The sequence below is a fragment of the Cherax quadricarinatus genome, chromosome 40, assembly GCF_038502225.1.
Source record: "Cherax quadricarinatus isolate ZL_2023a chromosome 40, ASM3850222v1, whole genome shotgun sequence".
NCBI classification, from domain to species: Eukaryota; Metazoa; Arthropoda; class Malacostraca; order Decapoda; family Parastacidae; genus Cherax; species Cherax quadricarinatus.
Window position 1 is genome coordinate 19,292,367 of NC_091331.1, and position 13,021 is coordinate 19,305,387.

The 13,021-nt window shown below is 42.4% G+C and overlaps 1 long non-coding RNA gene across 1 annotated transcript in view; it reads right to left on the reverse strand.

The window, feature by feature from the left end:
• Positions 1-9,521: 9,521 nt before the first annotated feature.
• The window catches only part of LOC128687332 (uncharacterized), a 237,000-nt gene continuing 233,500 nt past the window's right edge, over positions 9,522-13,021 (reverse strand). The window contains exon 3 of the long non-coding RNA XR_011392971.1: positions 9,522-9,779. This is a non-coding gene — a long non-coding RNA (uncharacterized lncRNA). The remainder of the gene's footprint in view (positions 9,780-13,021) is intronic.

A 13,021-nucleotide genomic window follows, 5' to 3' on the forward strand; every position in this document is an offset into this window, starting at 1 on the left:
CGGTCCTCTGGGAATGTACTTGCTTGGACATCCTCCTCTTTTTCTGCAATTTTGCAAGCTAGTGACGATGTGTTGATTGCAATACGAAAGGCCTAGATCTATCATTCTACGCTCCCCCCCCCCGTCCGTGGTTGTTTTGCATCCTGTATACCTGGGTTTGCGATATTTGCATAATTCTGATTATATATTATATATATATATATATATATATATATATATATATATATATATATATATATATATATATATATAATCAGTGTGTGCGCGAGTGCGTAATTCTTCACTAATCATATTTTTATTAAATTCTGGGATCCATTTTGTCACGTGACTTTAAAACCTGTTGTTTCTAGGGCGGGAAGCGCACCACTCACGCATATTCCAATTTTTCTCTGACATGTTACTAACAAAATCTGCAGTTTTCCTTCCAGATATCCAGCGATTGTTTTAAAATTAGCTTTAAATTAGTTTTTAACTGCTTCAATTATATAGCCTTCACGGTTCCTCTCACTCTACTCGAGGTCTTTCCTTTCTCTGCCACTAAAATGCGTTTAGGCACCCTCTTTTTCTGGTACTGAAAAACATTTAGACACCCTCTCGTCTATGGCACTGAAAAACCATTAGGGCACCCTCTCGTCTTTGGCACTGAAAAACCATTTTTAGGCACCCTCTCATCTGTGGCACTGAAACTATTGTAGCCAGGGTTATTAATGCTTGATTCCCACAGACAGGACTAGCCCTGAGACTGGCACAAACATTAAGCGCAGCAGCAGTACTAGCACCAGCAGCAGTACTAGCACCAGCAGCAATACTAGCACCAGCAGCAGTACTAGCACCATCACTAGCACCAGCAGCAGCACTGGAGCATTTAATAGCATCAGCAGTATTAGCATTAATGGCAACAGTAGTAGCACTAACAGCAGATCTATAGAAGTAACGGCACCACGACCACCACACAGCCTCACGACCACCACACAGCCTCACGACCACCACACAGCCTCACAACCACCACACAGCCTCACGCCCACCACACAGCCTCACGCCCACCACACAGCCTCACGCCCACTACACTAGAAATCGATTATTACATAATCAGTATCTTGGCTGGCACCCACGACAAGCATAGCGGTACTAGCAATAACAGAGGCAGCATTAGCACTAACAGTAGCAGCACCCTAACAGCATCAGAAGCATTAGCACTAACAGTAGCAGCTCTAGCACTAACAGCAGCACTAGCAATAGCAGCAGCACTAATACTAGTACTAAAATAAGCAGCACAGGCACTAAGAACAGCAGTACTAAAATGAGTACCACTAGCATTAACAGCAGTAGTACTGCAGCTTTTACAGCAGCAGCAATAGCTAGTACTAACAGCAGTGGCACAAGCAGTAACAGCTAGCTAGTAATAGCAGCAGCAGCACAAGCCGTAATATTTAGCACTAACAGCAGCAGCACAAACAGTAAAAACTAGCACTAACAGAAACGGCATTAGCACTAACAGCAGTAGCACTGGCACTAATAGCAGCAGCATTAGCACTAACAGCAGCAGCACTAGCACTAACAGCAGCAGCACTAGCACTAACAGCAGCAGCACTAGCACTAACAACAGCACTAGCACTAACTGCAGCGGCATTAGCACTAACAACAGGAGCTCTAACACGAACAGCAGCAGCAACATTATCATTAGCCTCAGCAGCATTAACAGAAGCAATACATTATTAACAGCAACAGCAGCTGCAGAGAGCACGTTGCAGCAACAGAAGCAGTTGTGCTGTAGTTCCTGCTGCAGCAGCAGCAGGAACTACTACAACACAGGCACAGAAGCAAAAAGCAGTAGCAGCAGTAACAACTACAGTAGCAGAAGGAAGGAAGGAGCATTAACAACTACAGCAAACGAAGCAATAAGGACAACAGGAGGGAACAGCAGGATAAGGGAGTAGCACCAATTGGAGAGAGCAGCAGAAAGTGGAGAAACGGCACCATTAAATTCATCAACATATGCAGCAGTTAGCAGCAGCAGGAACCGAGAGCAGCAGCAGCAGCAGCAGCAGCAGGAACCGAGAGCAGCAGCAGCAGCAGCAGCAGCCGCCATCATAACAAATGTCATTTTCAGGGGAAACTCTTGAAAAAAATGTAAGGCCAAGCCAAGGTGTGCTGAGCCAAGGTGTGCTGAGCCACGGTGTGCTGAGCCACGGTGTGCTGAGCCACGGTGTGCTGGGCCACGGTGTGCTGAGCCACGGTGTGCTGAGCCACGGTGTGCTGAGCCACGATGTGCTGGGCCACGGTGTGCTGGGCCACGGTGCTGGTAATGATTCACTTTCCTAGTGTCTCCATTGATGTCAGCTTTCTGTTTGACCAGTTTACAGGATTTCCCAAGACAGCTTAAAAAAAAAAAAAAAAAAAATCTCAAGACAATTACAACTTGATTTTTCCAATTTTTCAAGTTCGTTCGTAGAAAGAAATGAACACAAAAGAACGATAGGGAAAGGACATGAAAACGAAGTAAATGTGTCATATTATTCGTTTTTTTATTATAATTTTTTTTGTTTACAGTCACAAACTTCCATGATACATGTACCGTCAGAGTGGCGGGTGCTGTATCCGCACAACACATGCTCTCCTTCCCTGACACATTCCTCCCTTCACATTCTCCAGGTTATTAAAATGGTCTACATCAGCTGCACGATGGATTAGGGGTATGCAAGATATGGGGTTTCTTCAAGACTCATAATAATGCCGACAAGGTTCGCCTTTCTAGGCGGGCTTGACGTCTCGACAATAAACATACCATGTTTAAGGCGGCTCGAAAGGTTTTTATTTTTTTCCTGTAAGGAATTACAAGATACGAAGTACCTGTGATGTTATGCTGCAGTGCCTGGTGCATAGGTGTTGCAGTGCCTGGTGCATAGGCGTTGCAGTGCCTGATACACAGGTGTTGCAGTGCCTGATGGACAGGTGTTGCAGTGCCTGATGCACAGGTGTTGCAGTGCCTGATGATGCACAGGTGTTGCAGTACCTGATGATGCACAGGTGTTGCAGTGCCTGATGCACAGGTGTTGCAGCGCTTGATGCACAGGTCCTGCAGTGCCTGATGATGCACAGGTGTTGCAGTGCCTGAGGATGCACAGATGTTGCAGTGCCTGATGCACAGGTGTTGCAGCGCTTGATGCACAGGTCCTGCAGTGCCTGATACACAGGTCCTGCAGGGCCTGATTATGCACAGATCCTGCAGTGCAAGATGATTGCACAGGTCCTGCAGTGCAAGATGATTGCACAGGTTCTGCATTGTTTAATGATGTACAGCTCTTGGAGTGCCTAGTGCACAGGTTATGCAGTGCCTAGTGTCAGGTCCTGCAGTGCCTGGTGTACAGGCCATGTAGTGCCTGGTCTAGAGGTCCTACAAAGTTTATTGTGACTAACAAACTGCTGAAAATACTGTGTGTCTATATTACTTAAAGACTCTCAAGACCCTGACATCAAAGGTCCCTTAAAAGAATAAACCTTCCGGCACATGAATAAATTTAGTGGAGATATAACCTACAGTACAGAGTAACTGAACCGTAAAACCCACAAATGAGCTGGATCTCACAATAAATACTGGAGCTCAGTTGTGGGCTTTAGAAGGAACCCAGTACGTTCTTAACGTTAAAGATAACGAAATTACAGGAGAACAGAGCTTGCTGTTTCAGACGTATATGATTTTCGAGAATATTTGATAGACTGCATATATTCCCGTGATTGATAGAGGATTTTCAGTGATCGGCTACAGTGTAACAAAAAATCATATCGTCATGTGTCCAAATCTTGCAGACTGAGCTTAACATGGTTCTCCCAGCGACAGGATATTACACTTCGATCTTCCCAAAATCCGCACAATCACTGAAGATTAGATTTTGCCCGTTGGTGGGAGCGAGGATCTCCCATCATCTCACGGGACCAGAGGCAGTCAGTCTGTATCAGCCCTCATCTTCCACTGGCAGACAGGTATCAGGGGCGGAATCCACGCTGGTGATGCAGGACATATTAGGTAACTCAATGACGGCGCAGTTTGGAAACATGGAAAATTAGCCTCTGCCGTGGAAATTTGGGGACGCAGCCCTCTTCCACTTTTCGTCAAAAAATATAAAATCTTACACGAACAACATTATTAAGGAATATACTAAGTTTCCCCAAGAACCAAAATATACGTATCAAGTACATGACACTCAAATACAAGTTTTTTTTCCGTTATACATGAGTAACATATAAGCCGAGCAGAGGACAACAGTGTCAAAACTCTTAATGTGGAAGAATCTTGACCTGTTAACCAAACGTCTGAGAGTAAGCAGACATGACATTGTAAGGTACATTGAGAGGAAGTAGGCTGGCTACAGGATTTCAAGTGCTCAACCTGCTAAGTGGGCTCTCGAGAAGGACCTCAGGATATAAAAAAAAATGGGGCATCGCCTCCGAAGCATTAAACATGGAGATGGCAGCATCAACGCTAACACAGTCGTACATACTCCAAGTGCCTCTGATACCAGTTCATAATGAACGAGGTACAACAACGAGTTATCGCTAATTTTGATTTTAAAGCAGTAAAGAGGTATAATATCAAGAGACTTCCACTTGAGAGCACACTTAGAGAAGTTCACATGAAGGCTGGACCCGAGTCTCGACTACACTGAACCATTACATGGCACTAATATTATACTCCTCGCTGGCATGATTAGCATATACTTGCGGTACACTGGACCAAATGGATGCAGTACTGCGGAATAGAGGCAAACCACTGATAATCACAACAACTATTGGAAACTATCATTTAAACATTCTGTATTATGACGAATGTTCCTAACATCCGACCATGTTTATTGGTCAGAATAAAGACGACAGTAGTTTCGAAATTCTCGATAATGCCATTGAAATTATATTTATGATAACAGCCAAACGTATGTCCATAAATTATGCACGAGGTCTGTGCAGTAATTATATGCAACAATTCTATGCCATAGTTCTATGGCACAGTTCTGTACCACGGTTCTGTAACATAGTCATATTCCATAGCGCTGTGCCGTAGATCTATGCCATAGTTCAATACATTATCTCTATACTATAGTTCTGTGCCATAGTTCTGCCATAGCGCTGTGCCATACTTATATGCCATAATTATATAGCCAATCGCCGTGTTAAAAAAAATAGGATTTTTTTAATCGCATGTTTTCCTCCCGAGGGAAATAGATTAATCTGTTTTCTTGAGGGAAAAAATAGTCTTTTATAAATTTAAAAAGTTATCACTCCCTTAATAATTCATTTATCTTAGTTCATTATTTTTGACACTCACGTTTACTTAATAATACTGTTTATGTATTCCATGAAGGTGATGATGCCATGCAGATAATTAAGTAGACAATAGTTTATATGTATAAATATCACACTGGCCGTGTGGGAGACAAAGACACATTTTTCAGTGCCTAACTGTGACAGCTCCTGCTGCCGCCATTATGAAAGGAAAAAAAATGCCCCAGAAGGCTTTTGACAATGTCTCATTCACACGCCTAAATCTAAAAGTCTACGAAAACCATTTTATATCATAGGGTTCTGAACAAGTAATTGTTCAACAGTCAACTGGTCTTAGGTAGTGTTCAGTAGCCCGTGTTCAACACCTTAAAAGGAAAACAAAGGCTTTCTCAATTTGAAAAGTATTAAATCTTTTATCTCAAAATTGTTGGATAAAGATATTGATTGACGGTATTAACGCCACTTGTTCAACTTTCACCAAAGCTCAACATTCCTCGAAGGCCATCCACCAGCCATTACTAAACACCGACTGCTGTCTCCAGACCACCACCTACAATGGTCTAATTTTATTGACCTTGTCTCTTATCTCAAATACTGACAGGATTTAGCTAACTCTCAACTGATGTCTTACCAGAACTTCATCTTGGAAGCCTCATTTTTCTAGTTTTCAATTGCTCATTAATGAGGGAGAAAAAACGTTTACCTATATATTGTTTTCGTTAATTAATTATGGTCTTTTTAAAATTTTTATACATTAATTAAGATGACTAATACGTTAGTTCTTCAAGCGAAATAAGTTTTCAGGACAATATTTTTTTGTCATCTGTAACTGTCAGTCATTTAATAAAAATAATTGAGCCAATATTGACAAGTTTTTGTTTCTTCGAACTTCTGGACATCATTCCAAACATGCGTTCGTAAGGCTCTTATAATCAGATTTTGCGTCTGCCATTTTCCTGATCAGTGTCAACAATCAGCCTTAGTTGCAGCTCCTGCAACAGAAGACCTGTTTTGCAAATCTGATTACATCAGATTTAGCTCAATCTGCTGCAAATGGTTAACTGAGTTTAAAATATCTCTTACACGAGGGTCATTAAGGCTGAATGTAACCTATTTACAATCAAAGATACTTTAATTCCTAAAATAGGGATTAAAGTAAACTCTCTGCATATACACTTGATATACACACCTCTCAGTGTATATTACTTTCTTCAACTGTACCTGACTTAGTTTAAAGATGCTTCCACTGAAGACCTGAAGTCCCATAACTGTCACAAGAAATTATCATATACTTAATATTACAGATTCTAAGAACTTGAAACTCTCAGCGATAAAAATAGGTTTGAAAAAATGCCTGCCTAGATAAGTTTGCTACTCTCGTGTATGGCCATAAAAAAAGTGATCCTTGCATAAAATCATTGACTAGTAATTGCTTAGTATTGCACTAGCTTCAGATTCCTAGAATGTTTGTTCATAGATAAATGTGTAACCAAGTTCATCAGTTTTAATTGCTGTCTAGGTATCATGTCATTCTTCCATTCTCTAGACAGACAAAACCAATTTATACAAGTTTGTCAAACAATTTGATACATAAGGTACTCAAGAATAAATCATTCTTCGCCCTGTTAGTTCATTCCCCAGAGGTAACATAAGTAAAATATCTTTGTCATATATGTATCATATTTTGGCATGATTTTATTTATGAAAATGATAGATAAATGTTTGAATGAATGGATATGATCTCTCAAGACCTTCACAGTCTCTTGACATATTAGACTCAAGCTCTTACATTAATCCAAGTACAAAATGTGACCATGAGATGACCTGGAAGAGTGAGGCGTTCATCAGCGCCTGGGCAACGAACTCATGGTCAGTACAACAAACTCACATCAAAACACTGCCTGTCAAATACAGTGACAAAAATCAATAAAGCTAACTATATACAATAAAGATGAGCTTCCTCTCTACATATGTACTGTGTTTACATGTAAAATTAAGAGTTCTGAGGGGCGGCTATAGCAGTAGTTTGACACCTTAAGACGAGTTTCTCTGGTGTACCATCTAGCATATGGGTACTCAAATTTCATCTAGCTGGCAGACTTCTAAACCGCTGTTGAACTTTGTAACAAATAACTGTATGAAAAAGGCTACTGGGAAAGTTGAATGGGTAAACTTGTTCCAAATGTCTTTAGTGCTGAATGACATCTGCGCTAGTATTCAGTAGACACTAGACTCCTTGTACTCGGACGGTTATCCACAGAAAGTCTCGTTACCGGACTCGTCCAGTTAGTCCAAAAAAAAAAAAGTGGAAATCAGTTTATTTCAAATTACAGCTACAGTCACATTAGCACAATCACACTCTTGCGTACATTTTTTTTCCACGATGCCAATTTTCAGATTCGCACCCAACAGAGAGGGGCCAGCACCAGTTGCCTGCTAGCAGGACGAAGCCCTCCCAGTCGACGACCTACGTTGTTCTAGCGGCAGGACGAAGCGACGCAGCTCCTCTACTGACGCAGCTACAGCAGGGACAGGCGAAAACAGCAGCCAAGGCGTCAGAAACAGGTGTCCTACAGGTGGGTGGTACTGGTGAGATTGCCTCTGTGGAGGTAAACAACAAGGAAGGAGCTGCGAATATCCCTTAAGGGACAATGAGGGTGAGATTCAGGGCATACTGAGTGCTGCTGCTATCGGTGGTTAGAGAGGCGGTCTCTTGGGTTCCTCGGCCAGGTTGAGAGAGGGCACTGCTAGGGACAAACTCTTCTGCAGAGTCCCTTTTTTGACGGGCTTTGGTGAACCTTCCTCCATGGGACAGTCATCGTCATCGTCGTCCTCGACTGAGCTGAGAGTAATACCAGGATTTAGAAGATCGTCCTCGATGCTCATGTCGGAAAGTCGCTCCAGCAGCACCTTTTCACTGACGAGCCCTTTCTTCCTGTAGCCCTTGACGTGCTTGACTTGACCGTTGACCTGAGAGTTGTTGAGTTCGTTTTGCTGAGTTTCTGTCTCGTTAGCCATTACTGAAGACTGTGCTGGGGGTGTCAGTTTGATGCTAAGATGAGAGAGCCTGTTACAGGTGGAGCCCTTCACCAGCACTCACTGCTGTGCTGCCTGTAGCTTGTCACTGAACGCTAGCACTGCCAACTTTCACAAGGCTTGGCTCAGGAGCACTGGTGTCAGGAGAGCACGTGTATCCAGTACGAGATTGCGTGTGTAACTGCCTAGCGTGCGTGGTGCTCGGCGCTATATACCAGCGGCGGGAGGAGTCAGACTGGCTGCTGTGGTTGTTGGTGCGGCCGGGGAGTGACTGAAGGCTGCGCGTTGTCGTGGGGAGGCAGGTGGCTCTGTCAGGGGAGGAGAGGCTCTCCCTCACTGTTGACACGTGCGCACAGCTGCTCTGCTGGCCGGCTGATGGCAGGCGGCTGCACGGCTGTTTGTTGCAATTTTGACCTGATGGCTGCTGTTGAGTGGATGCTGTTCTGATCGTTACTGAGAACAGCGTTCTAGGGTCTAGTTGCTGAGGGTAAGCTGGCTGTTCTGGCTCTGGTTGGCACGTTTGAGGTGCCGGAATTTCAGCACAGGTCTGTACACTTTTTGGAAGTACCGGTGAGTGTGGGTGGGTTCTGTAGATGGGTGGAGGAGCGACGCGTTGCACACACAGACCAGAGTTCTGGACGAAGAGGACCTCACAGAGTGCTGCAGTACTCTCTCTCTCCTGAATATGATTGTGGCGTTGATTGAAAAAATTCAGCCGAGATTGTCTAGATTGCCAGGATTGTCCTCGGCGCCAGAGTAATCTTTCAGACTGGCGTTCGGCTCTGTTTTTGCGCTGGTCACGTTGGGCGGCCACGGGCGTGCGGGCGGAGGTTATCTGGTTACTGCTTGTTATGGCTGTAACTTTAGTCTTTCTTGGGGCTTCCTGTGGCTTGCGTCGTGCGCGGAGGTGCTGCTCTACCTTCACAAGGTAGCGCCGGGCACGACTCTCGCTGTCCTCTTTTGGGTAGTGTCCCCACGGATGTTTCTCCCTCACACGCACACCAGTAATCTGCAGCCCTGCAAGTGTTGCAGCTTCTCTGGTCTGGGCCTCACCGCCTCTTGTCACACTTGATACAATCTTCACAGCCTGAACCTGAGAGCTGAATGGCGATAACTGCTGAGTTCCCGGGTTATATATCATTTCGTGGGCATCCTTTACACCGTCACGATCTTGCGAGAAACGAGATTCCCTTGGTACAAGCCTTGTAAACACTCCCTCGGCCACTCCTCGAACAGGATTGGCCTCTACGGGTAATGACGCCATCATCACCAGTGAATCGTCAGCTGGAAGGTTATGTCGTCATGATTCCCAGTGAAGCGAGTGGCTGGGAGGTGATGACGGAGGCGGTGACGCGGTGGGCACGCAATGACGTGGTGGGCGGGAGAAAGCAGCCTTGTTAGTGACAGGGTGATAAGATGAGGTGGCGGAGGTCAGGTGGGAAGAACCGGGCCATTCATCAAACTTCCTGCGAAAAGCAAAACGTCAGAAATCTTTTTTAATGATTTTTCATTAATGCTGTAACTTGTTTATCTAACAGTCTGCACAAATTACCCAGTACACAGGAGAATGAAACTTATGACGACGTATCGGTCAGACTTGGACCATTAACTAGTCATACAGAAGAGCGAAGGTAAAGGAATCGGTATATATACGAGAGGGGAGGCGGGGCCGGGAGTAGCAGAACGAGAGGAGGTAGAAATATAAAGGTGAATGTAGTAAAAGTAGTATAAGTAATGCAGCAGTGGCAGAGGTGGCAATAAGTAGTGGTAGTGACACTAGTAGTAATAGTATAGTAGTGGAGGTACTCTGAGAACAAGAGAAAAAAGTAAAAGAAGCACTGCGGGAGAGCTAATGGTCCATGAGGGTGGGACAACACAGGGGAAAAACTCAAGACAGAACACATACAAGCAGAAGAAAGGAAAGGCAACGAAAATATAAGAAAGGAGGAGGTAAGGAGAGGACATAAAGATCAGGTCAAGCCATGAGTGTTGTTAAGTTTGGAGCATCTACTGAGACAAAGCCAGGACTAAGACTCATATTAGGAAAGTTGTGTATAAGTGATGCTTCAACAAGACGGAGTCTGTAAATATATATATATATATATATATATATATATATGTATTTTAATTTTGCACCAAAAGAATCTTAGAAAACTTACCTATTATATATATTTTATATATATATAGATTTGTTTATATATATATGTCGTGCATAATAGGTAAAACTGGTCAAATAGCAAGAACTCATTTAAAATTAAGTCCTTTCTAAAATTTCCTCATACACGTTTAAATATATATTTTTTCATTAATGTTAATTTAAAAATTAAACACCTTATTACAACTTTATTACAACAAGCGTAATTTAATTTAGACTAATACAACTAAATATATTTTAGATACGTTTACAATAATTTAGTAATAAACACAATGAAAAATATTTTTTTCGTTAGGTTCAGAATGATTTTTGTGAAATTATTGCATACACAAATTTTCGCTTGTCTTATATGGCAAAGTGAGCGTTGCTATTTAAGCCAAAATAGCAAGTTTTACTTATTCGGCACGACATATGATAATATCTGGGCTACCGTGTATGATGGTGGATCATCAGGGATACCTTGTATAGTGACATGTGTGGAGGATATGGCAGGCAAAAATGCTAAGGGCCTCGCTCAGGGAGGGGGGCTGCACGACCTCTCCCGAGGCAAGGTGACTCACAGATGAGTACAATGCAAACAGCCACACTCTTGTATGAAACGAGCGTGAGTTGAGAAAATTCCACCACAGTTAGCCCAGCGTGACTTAAGGAAATTTCAGCATGATTCTGAGTTGATGAATTAGACATGTCTAATTCATCAACTCAGTATACAAGAGCCCATTTAAAGATGGGCTCTTGTATACTGGAGTCAGCTGAAGTGCAGCAGATAAAAGCATTGTCATTGGTAAGCGGGACCCACTAGTGGAAGGAGATTATGCCCAAGTGTTGGGCAGAGTTTAGTAAGTAGACTGTGATGTCCTCTGTACAAAGATTCCATGATGTTACTGTGACAAGGCCTTCATCTGCTGCACCTCATCTCACTCCAGTATATAAGCGTCCATGTTCCTGCCTGTGCTTCAGCTTCAACATAACAACGGTGGTCAACCTTTGCTCCTAGGCTGTGGAACTGATTACCTCACCTACTGTCCTCTGTATGTAATTCTGAGAGGCTGAGGGACCGATTATCTCCTGCAGTATTCCGTTGATGTCCATGATATCGTTCGAAACCATGGAGCTGAACTCTTCTACAGGCTGAGAGGCTGACCACCTCAAATTCTATTTCTCCAAGGTTCATGGACTGATTACGTCATCTTCATTTCACTACTACACTTGCTGTCTCTGTATTTGACTGAAGAAGTCTGTTGTGTAGGCGAAGCGTTTCGACAATAAAGATACCGAACTGTTGCACATGTGTCTTACTCATCAACTTGTCAGTATTTTATACCATTCTCAAAATGTCCTTTGTAGTGTATTTGAAAAAGTCACTGGTTGACGAAAAGTCTACAAAATAAAGATACCGAGTTTCTGAACGTGTTTTATTCATCAGCTTGTCGGTATTGAATAACACTGATACACATGATTCTCAGTTATACCAAGCCGAACCCGTGAAATTTTAGCGCGGTTCCGGAAGACTCCAGCGCGACTTCGGGAGATTGCAGAGAGGTACTCAAACGCTGCCGCGTGAACCCAGGATATTACAGCTTGGTTTCGAAAATTGCGTCTTGCACGATTTAAATAAATGGAGAATTTCCTGAATCATGGTAAAGAACCCCAGAAGTAGTTTCTGAGTTGCGTGAATTTATTTTTTTTCCTTTCCGGGTTAAAACGTAATTTTTTTCCAGCGATAAGTTTTGTCCTGCGGAGAAAACTTTTAATGTATATTTTAAGTCTGGTAAAAAAAAAAGTGCTTTATATTAGTAAAAAAAAAATATGTTCGAAAAGGACATGCAAGTGACCCGTAGTAATGAACTTACTGTATATATAGGATATTATAGTAAATTATAGGATATAGTAAATTATAGGATATAGTAAATTATAGGATATTATAGTAAATTATAGGATATAGTAAATTATAGGATATAGTAAATTATAGGATATAGTAAATTATAGGATATTATAGTAAATTATAGGATATTATAGTAAATTATAGGATATTATAGTAAATTATAGGTCTGATCGTAATTACTTTCAGTTCAAGTTGAATAACGATACTTCGAATATTTCTGAGTTACCATTCTAAAATATCTATTATTTATATATTTTTTCTAAATGAAATTGTTTGATGTATATATGCATTATATAATGGATGTTTGACCCTCTCTCTCTCTCTCTCTCTCTCTCTCTCTCTCTCTCATTCTCTCTCACTCATTCTCTCTCACTCATTCTCTCTCACTCATTCTCTCTCACTCATTCTCTCTCATTCATTCTCTCTCATTCTCTCTCTCACTCTCATTCTCTCTCACCCATTCTCTCTCTCACTCATTCTCTCTCACTCATTCTCTCTCTCATCTCATTCTCTCTCACTCTCTCACCCTCATTCTCTCTCACTCTCATGCTCTCTCTCACTCCTCTCATGCTCTCTCTCACTCCTCTCATGCTGTCTCTCTTATGCTCTCCTCTCGTGCTCTCTTTCTTTCCTCTCATACTCTCTCTTCTCTCCTCTCATACTCTCTC